General features: G+C 38.8%; 1 protein-coding gene across 1 annotated transcript in view; it reads right to left on the reverse strand.

Annotated features, from left to right (window-relative positions):
- Positions 1 to 20628, reverse strand: part of AGBL4 (AGBL carboxypeptidase 4) — a gene marked incomplete at both ends in the record, with an annotated part of 1136473 nt that overhangs the window by 483935 nt on the left and 631910 nt on the right.

Here is a 20628-nt window from a genome sequence, read left to right on the forward strand (position 1 = left end):
AGATGCATACACGTGGAAAGGAAAAACATTGCAGTCATATTTTCTATGTCTTCCTTGTACCTACCCACTGTACGGAGCTACTGCACCCTCTCACAGTGCATCATATCCAAACTTCAGTTTTTCCCTGCAAAGTATGTCTTTTGATTTCTGTTCCTTCAACTCCTGTTAGTCTTACAAAAGCCATCTCAGACTATGTCTTTTCCATGATCCTACATTGATGATTTCAGTCAAGTTCAGCTCACATATTTTGTAGTTACTTTTATTTCTTATAAGTGTCCATAAATCTTATGACTCTAGATTGGTTTGGAAATTCTTGATGAGAATTATGCTTCTGGCGAATGTCGGCAGTGTTGGTGAAGGTATAAGATTCATCTGCAGTGGCGTGGCATTCAGCTGAGGAGCCAGGCATGCAGAAGCATCAGAAGGAAAGCGTGAGGGAAGACAGTATAGGAGGTGATGGAAGGACAGCAAGAACGATGCTGGCTCCAGGTAGAAAAGCCTGAGAAAAGTGTCAAGCAATTTAAACAAGAATACTATGACATACCAGTGATTTTTGCAGAATCTTATTTTTATTTTGGTGTCTTTCTGAGGCAGCTTATATGGCCAGGATAAGAAGAATAGAGATTACATAGCACTATTCTTGTCTATATACTCTATATATTAGATTTAATTAACTGTTCTAATGTTTGATGATATTAAGAAGTGGCTGAAATGATGGATCATGGGGTCTAAGATGAGCAAGAACCTGAAAGTTCTGGGGAAGACAGGATGGTAGAGACACAGTATAAGCAAAAATGGAATAGGGCTTTTCATATAAGTGTCAATGTTGGTATCAAAGGCTGTCTAGGAGTGTGCTTAGCACCATTAATAGAGTCCTTTACCCCCTATTCTCAAAGCCATTGAGAATAAATATCTCAGTAGCAATTGTCTTATAAAGTTACCATAGCTTTAAGACAATTAGCCTTGGAATTCCCCCTTCTCACCAGATTGCTACCCTAAACCTTCCTATATTGAAATTCAGGAGCTAGAGACGAGGTGGAGAAACTCTGGCCTGGTCCCAGTACTGGGGAGGCCAAGCAGGAGAATTGAAGTTTTGATGCTAACATATGGTTATTTAGGAAGGCTCTGTTTGAAAATAAAAAAATAATAAAATAGTGCTAGAGGTGTAGCTCAGAGGTATAATGCCCCTGCAATCAATCCACAGTAACACTCCACACCACACACACACACACACACACACACACACACACACACACACACAAAACTTAGATTATTAACCATGAATCCAAATTACAGAGGAAAAAGTGAAAAATAAAAAGGTTTGGAGGGGCCGGGTGTGGTGGCGCACGCTTTTAATCCCCATGCTTGGGAGGCAGAGACAGGAGGATCGAGCAGGTTCGAAGCCAACCACACTGGCTTAAGAGACCCTGTTTCCAAACAAAAATATAAAATAGGTCTGGGAGTGCAGCCCGGAGGTAGAAGGGCTTCCAGGAACCCCAGTACCACCCAACCCCCCCCAAAAAAAAAAGGTTTGGAAGGGGAAAGAGGTAGTGGAAAGCCAGGATTACCTGTGTGGGAGTAAGGAGACATAGAGGATATAAGAGGCTCTACATTTGCACTATGATTGAAGATATATGAATGTGATGTGAGGCTGACAGAATAAGCTAGTGTCAAGGGGTTCAACTTGTATTTATGAAAAATTCCAATGAAGTGTCTTTGAGGTTTTCATCCAGTCATCTGTGACAGTCACTTCAGCCCTGACCCAGGGTTCTGAGTCCAAGAATCCTGGAGCCCCAAGTGAGCATGTCTTCCTATGCATGTTATTCCTACAATCCTAAGGTCTCTCAGGCTATGACACTGTATTCGACTCTTTATTTACCAGTACATCTAATCAGCGCCTATGCTTTAAATTCAATCACCCTAGTTTTCTCCTCTTCTAGCCAAGTTCAGCAACTGGACACTGAAGGCCTTCCGCCTCCACGGAATTTGATTATGTGCTATCTGGAGAATTCATCTACTGCCTGCAGCTGTCCCAGCTCCTTTGCTGGTTGGGTCAGAAAGCCTAATCTGATTAGCAGAGAGGGTGGAGGTAATGGGCCCTGGGATAATCATTCAGGGAAGCTGAGATGCTGTTCCGGGATTAGATTCTCCAGACTCTGGCAAGGATATAAGCAGAAATCTATTTGAGAAGGGCTCAGCAGGCCAAATTCATCAGAACACCCAAGTAATGCAAAGAAGAAAGAAAAGAGAATGTTGGGATTAGAGAGGAGGAGGGTCTCATTTGGAATGTGCTTCTGCTTTTCTCTTTTTTATTATTCTCTTATTATGTCTCAGACATTGTATTAAGTGTTTTATATTCATTGTCATTTAATCTTCACAATAACCTCACAAACTGGGGGCTGTTAACATGCCCTTTATGCAGACAAGAAAATCAAAATTCAGAGAAAATTCAGGTCCCCAGGTTAGTGAGCAGCAGAGCCCATGTTATACCCAGGCTGTGACTCCACAGCCCATAATCATAATCCCCATGACATCTTGTCACCTCCCTTTTCCCTTGCCACTCAATTCATAACCCTACAGTCTACTTTAGAAAAAAATCTGCTCTCACAATGCTCTTACCAGTACCCTTTTGCTTAAAGCCCTTCAAAAGACTCCACATTTCAGTTTGACCTACAAGGCTCCTTCTGATCTCTCTGTGACTCAGGCATTAGCACCCATCTCTTCCTGTTAGAGCCCTATGCTTTATTCATGTCAGAGTACTCACAACTGCCTAGCACACCTGTGTGCCAAACCTCTGTCTTTGAGCCTGTCTTTCCTTCACCTGGACTGCTTTTCCTGCCACCTTGCCAACAAGGTCATCTCCTACTTACAGATATGGTATATCATTAACACAGGTTTAAATATTTTTATCTTTCATTTATTCTTTTATTTTTCTATCTTTTTCAACATTCTTAAAATATTCTTAAAATTTGTTTTAATTCTTACAAAAGGCCCCAGTCCCTTCCAAGCTCTTTCTTGTTTGCCTATCATCAGGTACCGTGATGAAAATAAGCACAACAGGACACGAGGGATTTACTGAATCATTATGCCCCACATTCTACATCACGCCCTTCACAGACAGTCCCTTCTTTAATCCTTGCCACAGTCAAACAAGTCCTTACTATTTTTGAGAGAACTGAGCCTGAGAAATGTTAGATTGTTTTTCTAAGGACACACAGCTGGTAAGTGAAAGAGGATGAGGATTCAGGGAATATGCTTCCAGAGTCTGTGCTCTGAGTTATTACACTCTTGGATTTTAGTACAGGTCACTTCTTCACAGTCTGAAGACGTACCTTCCAGCAAGAGCACTACATTCAAATTTCTATGCTTAGATTTTAGATTTTAGTACAGGTCAATTTTAGTACAGGTCTACTCTGGGATTTTAGTATAGCATTTTCTCTCTAAAAACCTGTCCCTGCCAGTCTAGAAAGATTTCCCTTTCCTTCAACATTCCTCCATCCCTCTAAATTCCTTGTTGGCCAAGATTTCTCTGCAGCCTATCCTTTCTCTCCAGCTACATGATCAACACCTTGGTGGCAGGTCCGTGTCCTCTCTCTCTCTCTTAAGGGTCAGGACTCACAAGAATCTGTTATAAGTCTAGGATACTATTGTTTAATGGTAGTACAGTTTAAATATTTTAAAACTGAACTAGTTAGTCAATGAATTAAAGGATATGTAAATTAACATCTCCTTTCACATACCTCTTCTGTAAAGCCTTCCCTGTCTATCCATTTTTCACCAATTTTACTCTACTTTGACAAATGATATAAGAGTTTTTATCAGCTGTTTTGTAACTAAACAGTGAGCAACAAAAGTCAATAGATATTTGGATATTTCTTCAAGGAAAATATAGGCTTCTTTAACATAGAGACTGTGTCACAGCACTTTCCATAGTGCTTGACCCTGGAGAAGAACTCAACACATACTTATTGAATAAACGAGTTAATTCAGGGTTTAAGAAATAAATTATTATCCTCTCATTTACCATATTTCTGTCTTTTCTAAACTCAGCAGCTAAATTCTCAAAGAAACACTAATTTGGAGGTTACTAAAAATCAAAGAAGACAAGCCCAGGACCTAATAGAATCCTCTTTTTGAGGTCCTCTAAAACAATAATATCCTCCAGCTCTCCTCAGGATGCCTGAAGTAAAGGAGACCTAATTTCATTTCTAACCACAAAGAAAACATGCATGTGACTAGGCTCTAACTTCAGGGCCTTCTTTGACAGCAGACAAAAAGATTCTCTAAATTAGCAGAAAGGGGAATAGCAAAGAATAGGTCCTTTATGGTTTTAATTCCTAAATGAGATGTTCAAGGCCAGGGCATCACAAAGCCACTCAGACACTCCCAAAGGAAGTAACATATTAAACACCTCCGGCTGGTTCCCCTACCTCATTTACTCAGGGACAGGAAGCAAACTGGCATCCACTTCCCCAGGCATATTTGAAACTGAGGTAGGATTTTATTCCTCTCCCCTTCGTGATGGTTGCCGAGTCTCTCCTTTGTCATCCATGCCAACACTGGGCCTTTACTACACATTTGGCTGGAATGATGGAGACCATCACTTGGCTTGTGCCAGCTGGCCCCCTCTTTTTTCTCTCTGGTCTAGGTCACAGCTCAGCTGCTGGCATGGATGCCATGTTATAGATCTAGCCTCCCTAGGTAAATAGCAAGTGCTCCTAATTCCAGTCCTGATTTCCCCTAAATAATTACAATAGTGCTCTTGTCACCAGCACATCTATTCTTATCTCTCTCCACACTTTGTCACAGTTAATCTCTTGGTGAGTCAAGAGTGAGGGTGTACTCAGATACAGGCAACACATTTTACACCCAAGTCTAATCAGATTACCATCTTATCAAGGGCTGATGGGCACTAGGGTGGGAGGAGAGAGACAGTGCTACATTTTGCCAGCCTGAGTTTTTGATAACAAAAAGATGCTGCTCCCTTCTTGAGTTAACCTTTTTGTCCTATACACTGTATTATTTATTTTTCAGTTTATTTTATATGTAGGATTTTTTTCTTGTACCTTCTGGAGAAGGACACCCACACACTGCGGCAGCAGCTGCTTCTATTAATTCTAAGCCATTAAAAAATTAAAATTAAAGCCAATTACTTTGGCTGGTTTAGAGCCCAGGAATAGCTGACACTGATTATTCCCCCTGGTCATGGACAGCAACAATATTCCTACCTACTGGTGGCTGCTGGAAAAATACCAATTCAGCCAGACACTCCAGAGACAGGCACCTCAAGCAAGGAGAGGCTCTGAATCACATACTCTACCTCCAACCCAGATTCCTGAACAGCAGCAGGAAGAGGATGCTGGACAAGGAGCCAGGAGTTGGATTCTAACCCAAGTTCCTGTTGTGCTCTTAACCTCTCTGCGCTCTGTGTAAAATATGGTTATTAAAAAGCATCCTGTATCTATCTTAAAATTACTGTGAAACTCTTAGATGCAATGAACGGTGTCTCCACAACTGTTATTTGCTGGCAATGGGATGGTTTATGAGGTAGTAGCATAATGTTAGCTACTTTGTGATGGGGTAGCAGGTCTTAGCTGCAGTGGTTCAGGTTTGCATTGAAGCTTTCTTGCATCACAAGTAGAAAATAATAAGAGTTCAGGTTGTAAAGACAGCAAATAGAAATCTCTGTCACCTTGAAGTCACCTTGCATGAATCCTAGCATATGGAAGACACACAGTAAACATTTTGAATTAATGAATAGATAAGTCAGACAGAACTGTTGTTTGTTTGTTTGTTTGTTTGTTTGTTTGTTTGCAGAACTGGGAATGAAAACCTAGGGTCATTCTACCTTCACACTACATCCCCAGCCCTATTTTTTATTCTTTATTTTTGAAACAGAGTCTCACTGAGTTGCAAAGGGCCTCACTAAGTAGCTGAGGCTGTCCATGAACTATGATCCTCCTGTCTCAGCCTCCCAAATGCTGGGATTAGAAGTGTGTGCCACCATGCCTGGCTAGAACTGAATTTTTTAATAAATAGACATAACTGTATTCAGTTCCAGCTCTTGATACCTTTTAGATACTGTCATTTTACAACAGAAACAATATGGGCTTGGGCTGTAATCCACTTCCATTGTTTACCAGTCATGTACCCTCTAGCCTGGGTTTCCCTAACTATAAAATGAAGATACCTATCTAGCTCATGTATCTGTGGTGAAGATTAAAGATTGGGACCTGACACATAACACCTGCTCAGTTAGTGGTAACTGGTAATCATGCTCTATGTGATGGATAGCGGCCATCATGCTATCCCTTGGTGCAGAGCAATGAATTCCAAGTTTCCACTAGTGTGCTTAGGGCATAAAATGAGTAGAGTATTTCAGGGTCAGGGACCAGGAATAAGTGACAAAGGAAGAGGACAAATTAAACACATGTTTATGAAAGAGAACCAGCAATAACTATTTTATTTTCCTGCCCCTTCCCATCACAACGTACCAATACTCCACTTTCAAGTAGTTGTACTTTCTGACAAAAATAAATGTGCACAGAGACAGGAAGAGAGTTAACTTCTTCAGGTCCAAGTGGTGGTAGTACAAGTATTGACAGATGCTATCTCTGCTGGTAGTTTTCATCAGTCACTTGTGCTGTGGTTCATGCTGCAAATTTCAAAACGTATTGAGCCTTTACGTCACTAGTTGGTGGTATCAACAGTAAACCAGAAAATTAAATATTAGGTGAATATGAAATATGTTTGGGAAATAGACACTGAGAGGTTTTGTATAGATAATAGCCCAATGCTTATGACACATTTACAGTATGATATCATTCTGAAATTATGCATTCTCTTGGTTTAATTATACTTTAAAAATTATTTATTAACCTTTCTCCACCAATGAGCTCACCAAATAAAAAAATTCATGTTTTAGGAAAGTTAACTATTAACTTTCCATTTCTCATAAAATGTAATGATGAATACATAGCTTGTATAAAATGTTTGTCAGTATTTATGATCTACTACAAGGGTATTATGGTAACAAGACCATAAAAACTTCCAAGTCACAAATCTGCTGAAGAAACATCAGCATCTTTTCAAATAGGGAATAGTTATTTAATGTGTGTACACACACACACACACACACACACACACACACACACACACTATTATTTGAACATGTAAATACTATTATTTGTACATGTAAAAGCAAAAGCAGAGAAGAAAAATGGTTGATTTGTTTTGTTTTGTGCTATTGGAGATGTAACCCAGGGGCATTCTATCTCCAAGCTAGATCCCCAGCCCTATTGTTTTTAATTCTTTATTTTGAAACATGTTTTCACTAAGTTGCAGAGGGCCTCACTAAATAGCTGAGGCTGTCCACAAACCACAATCCTCCAGTCTCAGCCTCCCAAATGCTGTGATTACAAGTGTGTGCCACCATGCTTAAAACTATTTTTGAATAGTTATGAACGCTAAATGAAAAGCTAAATTTCAGAACTGATGTATAGTATGGCTTGTTTTTTAAAGTATATGACTGTTCTTCTAAAATAATTTTCATCATTTTCAGTTCCAAGTTTTCTTATGTATAAAGTGGTAGCTATCAATATCCTTCATCAATTAGCAGAACTAAAACTAGCAGTTTTATATCAGTGTTATCAGTTGTTTCAAATGGAAACTAGTTGAAGTGAATTCCAATGGAATTCAATATTTTCATTTATTTCATATAGTCAAATGAAAGCTCTTCATTTTATTGAAGGTAAAATGTTTTCTAAGAGGTAATGGTACAACTAATTAAATAAAAAAGACAACACTAAAGAGAAATTATTTTATGTATGTATGTATGTATGTTTATTTATTTATTTATTTATTTTATTTTGTGGTACTGGGGGGTGGAACCCAGAGGCCTTCTACCTCCAGGCTATGATCCCAGACTTATTTTTCATTTATTTGGAAACAGGGTCTTACTAAGTTGCCGAGCGCCTCACTAAGTAGCTGAGGCTGGCTTTGAACCTGTGCAGTCCTCTTATCTGAGCCTCCCAAGTGCAGGGATTACAAGCGTGCGCCACCAAGCCCGGCAAAGATAAAATTATTTTTTAGCCAAGCCTGGTGGTACATGTCTATAATCCCAGTACTTGGGAGGCTGAGATAGGAAAATCACAGGTTTGAAGAAAGCCTTAACAAGTAGTGATTCTCTCAACAACCTGGCAAGACCCTGTTTCAAAACAAAAAACAAAAAGCTGAGGCTGGGAGTACAGCTCAGAGGTAAAAAGTCCTTGGGTTCAATCCCCAGTATGACAAAAAACTAAATCATTTTTGTTAAGATAATATGCATATCAATTTTGGCCTAAGCAATGTGCATGCTAAATATATAAATCTATGGAGTAGAATTTTATCTCATCTGAATGAGCCTCTAACTTTATATCCTCAAAACATAAATTATAGTTGTCAAAATGTACACAAAGAAAATGAACTATGAAACATTAGTAGGAAGCCAACACTAATATCACATGCACACAACACATGCACAGACACAGAGACACATGCACACATGGTATTTTTAAGTTTCAGGAAGGTGGCATGCTTTCTCTCTTCACTCTGTATCAGTCAGATTTCAGAACTGTTGAGCCTTTAATAAGCTACTTTGTTAATGTTGATTTTGCATTTTTTATTGTTGTTAATAAGACCTCTGAATTTTGGTTGCATTTTGTTCAAAATAAATTGGAAATCCTTAATCAAATATTCAGTAAATGAAGCACCAAAGTACTCCAGGTTTTATCAAATTGTAATTATTGAAAACAAAGCTTGCAAACAAGAAGATGACATTTGTCTTTACAAAGCAAGTAAGGGATTGAATGCATTAAATAATTAAAGCACAATTGGAGTTAAAGATTTAACTTTGAAATTCAATGATTATACCTTGGGATGCCTCAGACTATGAGAGAAATTATTTGATGAAGCTCCTATTTTTAATTGGATATTTACATGTTGTACTAAAATGAAATGAAATTGAGAAGGCCTTCAGTTTTATAGTGTTTATATTTAATAAACATTGTTAAAGTGAGAAGTTGTATACTATTTGATAAATTTTATTTAATTTAAAGAATCAAAGGAAATTTTTCTGATGAGAGCAAAAAGAAACTATGAAAATTCTTTGGCTGAAATACATATTTCAGTTTTTAAAAGCTTATAATAGAGAATGTTCTATATGTAGAAGAATTTGCACGGAATACCTATAGAGAGAATATCTTTATATTTAGGAATAGTATCATCTACAAAGAATAAATAATTGAATGTGAAACAATTTCAAACTTATTGATCATAAAATATGACTAAAGGAAGACTAAAGCAATGTCATCACAAACTAAATTATAGATTCTATTAGAAAATATGAAGTTTTCTTTAAATTAAAAATCATATTCATGCCTGGTGTCACATGCTTGTAATCCCAGTACTTTGGCTGCTGAGACAGAAGGATTTCAGGTTCAAGGTCACTGCAATGCATGGTAATTTACTAAGACTCTCTTTCAAAATAAAAAGTAAAATAGGACTAGAGATGTAGTTCAAAAGTAGAACATCCCTAGGTTCAATCCCTGGAGCCACTAATTAATTAATTACATAAATAAAAATAACTACTTGATTTTTTTTTAAACTGGGGATTGAACCCAGGGGGATTCTACCTCCAAGCTACAACCCCAGCCCAATTGATTTTTTATTCTGTGTGTGTGTGTGTGTGTGTGTGTGTGTGTGTGTGTGTGTGGTACTGGGGGTGGAATCCAGAGGCTTTCTATCTCCAGGCTATATTCCCAGACCTATTTTATATTTTATTTGGAAACAGAGTCTCATGAATTTGCTGAGAACCTCACTCAGTAGCTGAGGCTGGCTTCGAACCTGTGCGATCCTCCTATCTCAGCTTCCCAAGAGTGGGGATTATAAACGTGCACCACCACCCCTGGCTTTTATTTTTTATTTTGAAACATGGTCTCACTAAGTTGCAGAGGGCCTCACTAAGTAGCTGAGGTTGGCCACAAAACTGAGATCCTCCTGTCTCATCCTCCCAAGTACTGGGATTACAGCATGTACCACCACATGTGGTTAACTACTTGCATTTTAAGAAAATAAATATCAGTAAGGCTTTAAAAAAATGCAGTAGTATACATGAATGTAAATTGCTTTAACATACATTGGCATATATTAATTCTATTTTTAGAATAAATTTTACTTTAAAAATGGATTTTTAAAATAATTATTTATTTGAGCCGGGCGTGGTGGCGCATGCTTGTAATCCCCACGCTCGGGAGGCCGAGACAGGAGGATCGCGCAGGTTCGAAACCAGCCCCGTTGGCTTAAGAGACCCTGTTTCCAAAACCAAAAAAGTGTAAAATAGGTCTGGGAGTGTAGCCTGGAGGTAGAAGGGCTTCCAGGAACCCCAGTACCACCAAAAACAAACAAACAAACAAACAAAATAATTATTTATTTGATTAATTAAATAATTATTGATTAAAACTTTTTGTAAATATACAAATATAATAAAATCAATTTTGTTTAAAAATCCCAATATTTAAGAAATATACAAAATTTTATATTTAATTCCTTTGTTCACTTTCAGTTAGGATAATAAATTATATGTCCATACTATCTATCTGCCAACTTGCTTACTCCTCTTGGGTGTTTTTGTTTGTTTTGCTTTTTTGTTTTTTGTTTTGTGGGTTTGGGGATGGAACCCAGGGGCATTCGACCTCCAAGCTACACCCCCTGCCCAATTTTGTTTTTATTCTTTTTTCTTTTTTCTTTTCTTTTCTTTTTTTTTTTTTTTTTTGGTGGTACTGGGGTTCCTGGAAGCCCTTCTACTTCCGGGCTACACTCCCAGACCTATTTTTACATTTTTTTATTTGGAAACAGGGTCTCCTAAACCAGCACGCGAGGCTGGCTTCGAACCTCCTGTCTCTGCCTCCCAAGCGCGGGGATTACAAGCGTGCGCCACCACGCCCGGCTTTTATTCTTTATTTTGAAACCAGGTCTCACTGAGTTGCAGAGGGCCTCACTAAGTAGCTGAGGCTGTCTGCGAACCACGATCCTCCAGTCTCAGCCTCCCAAATGCTGGGATTACAAGCATGCGCCACTATGCCCGGCATCTTGAGTGTTTTAAAGTACCTCAAATTTAAGCAGATTAAAATTGATCTCCTGACATTCCTCAAACCTGGGGCTCTGAAAGTATTCCTATCTCAATCAATAGTCCCACCATTCCCATCCATCCAATTATATAAGCCAGAAACTTTAGTTGACCTTAATTCATTCCTTTGTTCCTATGTTCTTTCCTTCAATAAAGTTGTGGTTTCTTTATACTTTTATTGGTGCACTATAGTTTCACATCATGAGGTAGTTCATAGTGGTGTGTGTGTGTGTGTGTGTGTGTGTGTGTGTGTGTGTGTGTGTGTTACAGGGATGGAACCCAAAGGCATTCTACCTCCAAGCTACTCAGCCCTAATTTTTTATTCTTTATTTTGAAATAGGGTCTCACTGAGTTGCATAAGGCCTCTCTAAGTAGTTGCTAAGATTGTCCTCGAATCATGATCCTCCAGTCTCAGGCTCTCAAATGCTGGGATTACAAGCATGTGCCACCACACCTGGCTTCATTATGTGTTTTGACAACTAAAATAATAACAAATATTGCCTAAGAGCTTTCAGTGTTTGCATACTTCTAGATGTTAGAGGAGCAGAAGTGGAAGAAAGAACAAAAAGGAAGATAGGAGGGAAATAAGGAAGGAAGGAAGGAAGGAAGGAAGGAAGGAAGGAAGGAAGGGCAATGTGTCATACTTTAATGAAACTTAAATTGTAATGGAAGAAATAAATAAATAAATCTTTATGCAATACAGTATAAGATGATGATAAAATGTAAAGACAGAAAAAGTAGGCTTTTTTGTAGTTAGGATTGCTAAAGAGGCAGCCATTGGGTGAAAATTGAATGAAGTATGGAAATAAGCCACCATGCATATAACTGGGAAAAGAGTGAACTAGAGGAAATAGCAAATAAAAAGACCCAAGGGAAGGGATAAGTTGGATGTGTCTCTAAAATACTATAAAATAACAGAAAGGCCAGTGTGAATGAATAAGAAAATGGAAGAGAAGTTACAACTTAAGGCCTTTGCAGGCTTTGATAAAAAGCTTTTGCATAAGAGGCAAGAAAAATAAAGGGACTCATTAGGTAGCTATTGCAGTTGTCCAGGTAAGATACAACTGGGCAGAGCTGTGGAGGAGATAAGAAGTTGTGGGATTTGGAATATGTTCTGAAGGTAAATACTTGGATTTATTGATGGATTGAATAAGAAATGCAAAAGAAAGAGTGAAGTCAACAATGATATTGGGTTTTTTTTGGCTTGATATCATTTACTGAAAATCTCACATTTCACATCTGATTAAAGTCCTTAAATTCTCCAAAAGATTTAAATTTATCTATATCCAAAAGATATCTGCAATCTGTCTACTTGTCTGTATTTCTATGTTTTTGCTAGTATGCTTAAAAAGTCCCCTACCCAACCCAGCTTCCTTCCCCCACTCTTTCTCTCTCATTTCCCTTCTCCATGCAACATTTTCAAAGCTCAGTTGCATCCTGTCACATCCTGGATTAAAACTCCTTCACAATTTCAAATTATGATGGAATAAAATCCAGACTCTTCAACATGGCTTTTTAACTTCCTTAGATGTAGTGAGTTCAAGTTCATTTCAGGACATTTGAATACTTCTGTTTCCCACACTAAAACTTCCCTTGCCTAGATGATCTACTCTCTATTTTTTGTTTAATCTCAAAATATAGCTTCCCAACTACCATCTATATTAGACTCTTCTGATAGCCCTTACAGCAACTAGGTCCTTTTCTTCAAAGCATTGCCTCAACTTATAATTGTATATGTATTGTGTATTTAGAGCTGCATTTCCAACTAGCTTATAATTTCCATGTGGGTAGGAACAGCAACTGTGTTTTGTTTGCATTTGAAACTTGGTAAACTACTAGTACATATTTGTCCATTGAGTGGAGTAAAAATGTGCTGGTGTTATTTGGATATGAAATATTTCCCCAAATGTTATGTGCTAGAAAGGCTTGGTACCCAATGCAGCAAAGTTTGATGTGGGGCTTATCGGAAATGATTGGATCATGGAGGCTCTAACCTTGTTTAAATACACTACTTGGAGGTAGAGGACACTGTGGGCAGGTGAGGCATGGTTAGAAGTAGGTCACTGGGAGCATGCACTCGGGGACTATATATTACCTCTGGCTCTTTCTTCTCTCTCTCCCTCTCTCTCCTCTTCCTTCCTCCCTCCCTCCATCTTTCCAGGCTGATATGACGGGGGCAGCATTCCCCCACCTCACCCATTCACTATGATGCTTATCTCAGACCCAAAGCAATGGATAAGCCAACCTTGGACTGAAACCTCTGAAACTATGACCCGGAATAAATCCTCTCTCTTCTAAGTTGTTCTTGTCAGATATGTTGGTCACAGCAATAAAAAAAAAATGATTTAAAAACTGGTGAGAGGACAAAGATAAGAAGGGCGATTGTTGGTAGCCTGCTTGGGACAAGGAGTTCTACACATTTAGTTAGCTAGTGGGGTCCCAGCAGCATTGGACAGGGGTGGCTACTATGATGGAAAGACTTCTAAGCTCTTCCATTAGTTAGATTTTGCTCAGTTTCTAAGGGATTCTCTTAGTGAATTATTGATTTAGTGAATCTCTAAGTGAATTAATCAAATAAAAGTTTCCTTCCTCCTCCCCTACAGTAACATGGACCCATATATTGTAGTGTCTGATTTGTTTCTGGATTCTTCCTGCTTCTTTTTATCCACCCCATCAGATAAGAGATTTATGTGTGTGGAGTGGTACTTGGAACTGAACCCATAGTTTATTTTTTATTTTGATACAGAGTCTCACTATGTTGCAAGGGTCTTGCTAATTTTCTGAAGCTGGCCTCTAAACGGAGACCCTCCTGTCTCAGCCTCTAACTATTGAAATATTCTAGCGTTTAATCCTATGTAATCTATTTCTTTTTGTTCCACCTTTCTTCCAAGGTGTTCTCATTCAAATATAGACACTGAATATAATCCATAGGCTATCTCAAATGTATATATCTCAAAGTTTTTCTATCGACTCCAAGCTTTGTATCTATAAAAGTCCACTACTCCTTTGAGATTGCACTAGTATCTTACACTTGCAATTTTCAAACAGAAGTTCTTATTTTATTCCACCCACATTTCTGGTCTTTCAAAATTCCCAATGTATCCAATGACAATATTTAACCGGCTGCCCAAGCCAGAATCTGGACTCAACTTTGATTTCTCAATCTCTTCATTTCCAGAGGCAAGTAACCATTTAATAATCTAAATTTCTATACATATCACAATCCCTCCTCTTTTTTGATACTGGGAATTCTACTCAGAAGCATTTTACTTCTGAGAAACACCCTTAACCTTATTTTATTTTATTTTTTTGAAACAGAGACTCACTGAGTTGCTAAAGCTAGCTTTGAGCCTGCAAATCTCCTGTCTCAGCCTCCAAAGAACAAGGATTACAGGTGTGTGCCACCACTCTGGGCAAGCAAGAGCTTTCAAAGAGAGAATACTGTCACTGAGGCCAGTCCTGTAAGGAGCCACTGTAAGATTCTTGAGTATGTATATGTAGAAATCAGCTTGTTCATCAAGAGAGGGATGGGTAGTGGTGGTAGCAGTTCCATTATAATGGACTCTGGCATAGAATGGTTACAGATTATTCCCCTGTACTCACTCAGTGGAGTAATTCAGGGTAGCTATGGGGAAAATTAGGAAGGAGCTAAGTAGCAGATGGAGAAATATAGAACAGAACTATCTGGACTCCCCATCTGAATTATCACCTCTCTGAACCCCTATCACCCTTGGTATCTCCAGCCCATTGCAGGAAAGACTTTTGTGTGTGTGTGTGTGTGTGTGTGGTACTGGGGGTAGAACCCAGGGGCTTTCTACCTCTGGGCTATACTCCCAGACATATTTTCTACTTTACTTGGAAACAGGTTCTCACTAAGTTGCTGAGAGCCTCATTAAGTAGCTGAGGCTGGCTTCGAACCTCTGCAATCCTCCTGTCTCGGCCTCCCAAGCACGGGGATTACAAGCGTGCGCCACCACGCCCGGCCAGGAAAGACTTTTTTTTTTTTTTTTTACTGATTAAACTGAAAGGAGCCTCAAGTTGAAAGACTGAAGAGTAGCTTATAAGAGTAAGTTCAAGTGACCTAAGTCCAAGGAAACCAGGGAATGGCCCAAACTCCATTTGCCAGGGAGCTTGAAAAAGCAATGGGAAAACTTAGTTGGTCCAAAAACCATATTTCTAGGCTCAGAGGAACAGGAGAGGAGAAACAGTGGTGACTGCACCAAGACACTGTCTGCATCCAAGGAAGCAGACAGCCAAGGATAAAAATTAGGAGAGGTAGAGGGCCTAGATAAAAGTGATGTTCAGCTCTCTAGGGGCAAAGGTACTATCACAGTGTCAAGTAAATGAAGATGTGATCAGTCTAAGTGAGATGGAGAGGAAGATTACTGAGCAAAGATGATATACATACAAGGTTTTGAACCAGGTCATATGAAAATTATTCTCTCCTACCATGTTCAAGAGAATCAAAAGTGAATATGTCCTTGCCAGGAAAGAAAGATTGACATGGCTACACAGAGGGCAGCATGGGAGTGTAGAAGAGATATCTTTCGGGGTGAGCCAAGGCTGGGACATTATTCCATGTGAAAAGTGGCAACAGTTAGATGATCTGTGGACGCCCAGGAATGACAGGCTCTGAGGTATGGCATTTGGGCTGAGGAGGAGGAGCACTGGCAACTGAGAGACAAATACTGAGTGATGGCACAGCCCTAGAAATATCTGATACAGAGGCGGGAAGTCTTGCCTAAGGGTACCAGGAGAATTACTATATATATGTTACAGTTGTAAGATTTCAGCACACTGGACTCAGTAACAACCATGAGGTTATGAAGGTAAGAATAAATCAAGGATTAGAAATTGAGACTGACATAAGAGAAAAATAGAATGGCAAAGCAAAAGTCCACCATGCTGGTAGGAGACTAAGTTAGGTCAAAATTTAGTTGTGGGTCTGATAAAAAAAAATTCTCAGGAAAAGTCTTCATCTTCCTGACAAGATGTCTTACTGTCTGTAGAATGAAACTCAGACTCAGACATGGCTGGGAGTGAGTCCAGAGATGAGGTGGGTTGTCAAACCACAGGACTCTACTAACATTTAAGCTCCCCAAAGATTTTTATAAGGCAAAATAATTATTTATCTGTGGGTGCCCTTCCTCTAGAGTTCCTCCCTCTCTCTATGTTAGTTACACCCACCCTTTACCCTACTCCTTGCCTTATGATTTCTGTTCAAATCTATGATAACATACAGCATACTTCATTACAGCTTCATGCTGGTCTTCTGTATTTCAGTATAGTGGAAATATGACTTCATTTGTATATCATTAATCCCTAGTAGCTAAACCAAGTATAGTATCTAGTAAGCACCACTTAAATAATTTTGAACAAATCAATGAATGAATGCATGTATGCACAAATGAGTGATAAAGTAAGGAGCAAACGATAAAGACTAAGGTAGCTACAATAATATATAATGTAGAATATGTTATGGTTTGAGTTTGGAATGTCTCCCCAAAGGTTATGTGTCCAAAGCATGTCCCCAAGGCAGCAAGATGCAGCCTCTTGGCACCATGAGGTAAGAGTAATTTTTCCTCCGCCATGGTCTAAAGTCCTGCCACTGACCAGCTTGTGCCTCAGAGCCAGCTAACCATGAACTTAAACCTTCTACATTTCTAAAACCATGAGCCAATAAACCTTTCTTACTCTAATTTGTGCTAGTCATGTATTGATCACAATGTATTGGTCACAATGACAAAAAAGCTAACTAAAAGATTTATAAGCCATGTTGTAATGACTTAACCTACAGGAACTGGATAATCATTGATAGATTCAAGCATATTCTGAGGGACTTAAAATACACAAAGGTCCTCGGCTCACAAGGGGGCACCAGTAGTTCCCTATTAGGCAATTCCCTCACAGAGGAACTGGTTAAAATGCTGATTCAAAAGGAGTTAACTCTGACATTTTGGCCTTTATCACATGAAAGACAGTCTCTAAATCAATTTTTCAGTGCCCATCATCTGCCTATGAATGGTACGGCTTCTTTTCTACACCATTGGTCTTCACACAGTTAAAAATTATGTGAAAAGCTTTCATACTTCAGTAGACTTATTAATCTTAGAAGCTCTGATTCATGTATTTCACAACCTCACAGTTTTCAGGGTTATTATGTTAATTAAAATAATAAAATGGACTCAGTAAAAATCTTTTGGTAATTGAAATGAGTAAATGAACTTTGTAAGTCATCTACCACCTTCCTGAAGTTTGGGAATTAAAGGTATAGGAGGTGGGGATTTTTTTCTCAATAAGAAATGTACAATTGTTCTGTGGAAGACTTTCATTGTAATATATTTGGGAATGTTTTGACCCTTTATCCTGATATATCTACATCTTTTTATAGAAAATATGGGACTCAGAATCATCTAGTCCATAGTTTTTCAAACATTTTCTAGATACAAAATGCTTTCTTTAGAAGAAAGCTAGGAGAGAAACACAACATGCAAACCTTAACAAATAGGTAAACAATTTATTTTGATGGTAAGTAGCAAGGCAAAGAAAAAAGGTTAGGCTTGATTTAATTTAGACTTTTCATTTTGCGACTAAAGCCTAGATAGATAAATGGGCCAAAGGCACTCTGGAGAACTAAGAACTCTTCTTCCAATCCTATTTGTTTGGTTCATTTGTCAAAAAAATTATCAAGCACCATTCTTGATTCTGAAGAAAATTAGTATATAAAATTAGTGTATAAAGCAAAATACTAGAAGAAAAAAATGACAGCATCAAGAAATATAAAGTAAAGAATGGGGTGGCACGTCTGTTATATAGAATTATTAAGGAATGCCTTCTTGATTCCGTAACAACTAAAAAAAGTAAAGGAGTGAGCCAGTGGATTTTTAGAGGAAGACTGTTGTAGGCAGAGGCATCAGCAAGTGCCTTCGATGTTCCTCCTGACTCTCCAGGACAGCACACTTGCTAGGTGTAGAAATTACATCGGCTCCTCTTTATGCATGAAGGTTCAGAGCATTTGTGAGAACACAGATTTTAAAGATAAATGAACCTGGCTTTGAATCTAGGCTTTGATAAGCATTTAATTATACAACTTCAGGCAAGTGAGTTTTTTACCTTCACTTTCTGAATTGTAAAATGAAAATTACAGTATTTTCCCACATATTTATAAAGAGTATCTACAAGACTCCAAAGTCTATAATATAAGATTCTAAGAATTTTATAATAATGTTATTAGTTTTATAAGTCTTCCTCAAAACTTTAACCAAAAACCAGTAAACAACAACAACAAAAAAATCCAGGTCATAATCTAAAGCTTCAAATCAAAGGTAGCTGTAACTGTGTTATAGCTGCCTTTTACTTTTATGTAGAAGTAGCTCAAAATTCAGCTGCTTCTTGAGCTGAGTGGGAGAAATAGTGCGATATAGGAGATGTGGTATATACACAGATGTCATTTAAGATCACACAGTCAGTAGCAGTAAGTCAGGACCTTCAGCTCCAGAGGCCAACACTTAAACAGAAGATTCCCCTGCCTCTGGCGGGTGGGTGGGGGGAGTAAACAATGTGGATATTCACAGGAGATACAGATGGGGTGATGACGGAAGGAACCCTCAATGGCCTGGCTTCAGACTGAGTCTTGACAGTGGGATAAAGTGCAGTTTTATTCAAATGGGAAGAAAGACTTCCCAGAGGGAGCAGCATATGCAAAGGAGTGAATATGAGAGTGAGCATGACATAGTCAAAGTAGCTGAGCCCTATAGTTAAAGCATAAGTTTTATGTGGGAATTTTTGGAGTAAAGATTAAAGGGGAACTTGCACCAAGTTGTAGGAAATGGGGTGAGGTTTGAAGGTCAGATTAATGAATATCGTAAAGCAAATATATCCTAAATATGCCCTACTTTGTCCAAGACATAGCCTGCTTTGCATCCATATCCTCTGTCTTGCCTTAAATGGTGCCAATAGAAGAGGTAGGTAATATTATCAGGGTACACATAAGGGACTTTTAAAGCTGTTAACTAAAATTCAAGTAAAGAATGAAAACTTTTATTCTATTATTTATTTTTGGTGTGTGTGTGTGTGTGTGTGTGTGTGTGTGTGTGTGTGTGTGTGTGTGTGTTGGGGATTTAAGCCAGGGGACATCTGCTTTCCAGCTATACTGCCAGCATTATTTTAATTTTATTTGGAAACATGATCTTACTAAATAGTTGACAGTCTTACTATGTTGCTGAGACTGGCCTTAAACCTGCAATCCACCTGTCTCAGCCTCCCTAATACTAGGTTTATAGGCATGTGCCACCATGCCTGGCTGCAAAATTCTTTTTAAATGCAGGAATATTGAATAGTGGCTACTTAAGATCAAAAGCTCTCTGACCAGCCCAATTCTTTCTGGGAGAGTTCTCTGGGGAATCTTCACTTAGGTGTGAAATCTGGGGAGAGACGGGAACAGTAGTGGAAAGAGAAGAACTATGAAAATAGGATGGCTAGAGAAGCCAGGTCCTTCTTCGAGGAAGTACTGTAAACTGACAAGCTACTGCAATAAGAGGGAAAAGAAGAAGAGAGAAAAATAAATCCTGTAGAAGGATGACAAAGGTGATGGGATCAGAGGGCAAATGGAAGGAGAGAGGCCTAAATGGAAGATTTATTAGAGAGCATGGCTCGTATCATCCCCAGAGGCAGCGATGACTAGGAGAATAAATTTAGCCATGGTTCCCGTCCTTTTGGGCTGAAATCTGACCAAATGTGATATTTCTCAAAAATGAGTCCCAATCCACCCACGGCCTCCAGATTGCTGAAGATGGATTTTCAGCATTGTAAATATATATTTTTGTGAGAAGGCAATTGAAGGAGCAGACACTTTTCTCTTTTTGATTTTGTCAGAAATTGCATCCCTATTTAGCTGAAAATCAGTCATAATATATACATATACTGGTGTCCATGTCACTGACAGAAGCAAAACCTCAACTGATGAGTGCACAGCAGCGTACAGATGCAAGAACCCTGCCTGAGGATGGTATGCCCCACCTACGTGCCTCTGGTTCATAATTTGCTAATTTAAAATTCTAGAGTGGGTCAAATCATCTTTAAACCCAGGCAACACATTGAGTGACTTCTCTGTGTCCACATCTTTAAGAACTGGAAGTTCAGAGATGAGTAAGACACAGTGCTTGTCCCCCTTTCCCTAAACATTCACATAAGAAATTCAGTCTTACAAGAGATGTGTGCAATCTGACGACAAGAAGTTCTTAATGCTGTGATAGAAGTATGTGCACATGAAACTAAAGCACAGAGAAAGCATGCATTAGGCAGGTGAGAGGGTGTCAACTAGGTCCTCTGGAGTTGTATGCTAATGGATGGATGGTAAAGACCTCACCTAAAGATAGAGAGATGATAGCCGGGCGTGGTGGCGCACGCTTGTAATCCCCACGCTTGTGAGGCGGAGACAGGAGGATCGCCCTGGTTCGAAGCCA

The sequence above is a fragment of the Muscardinus avellanarius genome, assembly GCF_963383645.1.
Source record: "Muscardinus avellanarius genome assembly, chromosome: 3".
Taxonomy (NCBI): Eukaryota; Metazoa; Chordata; class Mammalia; order Rodentia; family Gliridae; genus Muscardinus; species Muscardinus avellanarius.